This window comes from Mandrillus leucophaeus, unplaced genomic scaffold (genome assembly GCF_000951045.1).
Source record: "Mandrillus leucophaeus isolate KB7577 unplaced genomic scaffold, Mleu.le_1.0 Scaffold113, whole genome shotgun sequence".
NCBI lineage: Eukaryota > Metazoa > Chordata > Mammalia > Primates > Cercopithecidae > Mandrillus > Mandrillus leucophaeus.
Window position 1 is genome coordinate 224,528 of NW_012099543.1, and position 2,687 is coordinate 227,214.

Consider the following 2,687-nt stretch of genomic DNA (forward strand, 5'->3'; position numbering starts at 1 on the left):
AAAAGAACAAAGCTGGAGGTATCACGCTACCTGACTTCAAACTATACTTCAAGGCTACAGTAAGCAAATGTTTTCTTTTATTCTAGAGATTGTCTTTTCACTCTGTTGATTGTTTCCTTTTCTGAGCAGAAACTTTTTAGTTTGATATAGTCTTATTTGTCTATATTTAGTTTTGTTACCTATGCTTTTGAAGTTTGCCAATAAAATATTCACCCAGACCAGTGTCCTGAATCATTTCTGCTATGTTTTTTCTTAGCAGTTTTATAGTTTTGGGTACTGTATTTGTCTTAATTCATATTGAGTTGATTTTTATATATGGTGGTATATAGTAGTCTGGTTTATTTTTTGCATATTCATATCCTGTTTCTCAGTACCATTTATTGATAAGGCTGCCTTTTTCCAGTGTATGTTCTTGGCACCTTCATCAAAAATTGGTTGGCTATAAATACATAGATTTGTTTCTGGGTTTTCTATTCCATTTCATTGCTTTCTGTGTTTTTATACCAATACCATGATGCTTTGGTTACTATAGCATGTGGAATATTTTGAAAACAGATGGTGTGATGCTTTCAGCTGTGTTATTTTTGTTAAGTATTGCTTGAACTATTCAGGGTCTTTTGTCACTCCATACAAATTTTAGGATTCCTTTTTATTTGAAAGATGCCATAGGTATTTTGACTAGCATTGTATTGAATCTGTGCATTGCTTTGGTTAGTATCTCATTTTAACAATATTAATGATTCCAGTTGAGAGTGGGATATCTTCTGATTTGTGTGTGTGTGTGTGCATGTGTGTTTCCCCTCTGATTTCTTTCATCAGTGTTTGTAAAGGTTTTCATCTCTTTGAGTAAATTTACTTTTAAGTATTTTATGTACCTATTGTAAATCAATTGCTTTATTTCTTTTTCAGTTAGTTCATGATTAATTTTTATATATTGATTATGTATTCCACATCTTTACTGAATTTGTTTATCTGTTCTAAGAGTTTTTTGGTGGAGTCTTTAGCTTTTTCTATATTTAATATCATATTATGTACAATGAAATAGAATTTTATCTCATTCTTTCTAATTTAAAACCCTCTTATTTCTTTTCTTGCCTAATTGCTCTGGCTATGATTTCCAGTACTATGTTGAATAGGAGTGGTAAAAGCGACCATCCTTATCTTGTTCAGTTCTTAGATACAAAGCTTTTAGCTTGTTGCTGTTAAGTACAATGTTAGCTGTGCGTTTGTTATGTACCCTCCTCGTTGTGTTGAGGAATGTTCCTTCTGTATCTAATTTATTGAGAACTTTTGTCATAAAGGATGTTGAATTGTATTGAGTGCTTATGCTGCCTCTATTGAGATGATCATCTGTTTTTTTATTCTTCATCATGTTTATGTAACGAAATAAATTTACTGGTTTGCATATGTTGAATAATCCTTGCATCACTGGGATAAATCTCATTGTTCATGATGTACCTTTTTTATGTGCTGTTGGATTCAATTTGACTGCTAATATTTTGTTGAAGATTTTCCTATCCTCATCAAGGATACTGGCCTGCAGTTTTCTTTTTGCTGTGTCCTTGTCTGGTTTTGTTATCAGGGTAATGCTGGCCTCATAGAATCAACTAAAAAAATCCCTCCTTTTCAGCTTTATGAGTTTGAGAATTGCTATAAATTATTCTTTAACAGTTTGATGGAATTCAATAGAAGTGCCATTTGGTACTAGGCTTTTCTTTGTTGGGAGCCTTCTTATTACTGATTCAGTTTTGGTACTCTTTCTTTTAGGGTTTCTATTTATTTTTTGATCAGTCTTGAAAGATTATATGTATTCTCCATTTTCTCTACGTTTTCCAATTTGTTGGTATACAGTTGTTCCTAATAGTTTCAAATAATCTTTTATATTTCTGTGGTATCAGTTGTAATGTTTCCTCTTTAACTTCTGATTTTGCTTAGGTCTCTCTCTTTTTGTTTTAGATTAGCTGATGGTTTATGAAATTTGTTTCTCCTTTCAAAAAGCCAACTATTTTTTCTGTTGATATTTTCTATTTTTTACTTCTATCTTGTTTACTACTTCTCTGGTCTTTATTATTTGTTTCTTTATATGAATTTAGGGTTTGGTTTGTTCTTGCTTTCTTTCTACTTTTTTGATTTAGGCATTTATCACAAAAAACTTCCCTTTCAGTACTGACTTAGCTATATCCCATATGTTGTAGTGTGTTGTATTTCTACTTTTATGTGTTTTAATTTTCTACATTTCCTCTGAATTTCTTCATGGACAAGTTTCTCCTTTGGGTATATGTTGTTTAATTTTTTATTTACTTGTACAACTTCTAGTTTCTCTCGTTATTAATATCTAATATTATTGTACTGTGGTCTGAGAAGACACGCGACATAAGTTTACTTTTAAAAATGTCACTGAGATTTGTTTTATGGCCTAACATATTATCTATCTTGGAGACTGTTTCATATACTGTTGAAAATAATGCAGATTCTGCAGCTGTTAGATGAAATGCTCTGTAAATATTTGTTAGGTCCATTTGGTCTACAGCACAGTTTAAGTCTAATGTTTATTTGTTGATTTTCTTGTTAGATGATCTTTCTAATGCACAATTTAAGTCTAATGTTTATTTGTTGATTTTCTTGTTAGATGATCTTTCTAATGCACAATTTAAGTCTAATGTTTATTTGTTGATTTTCTTGTTAGA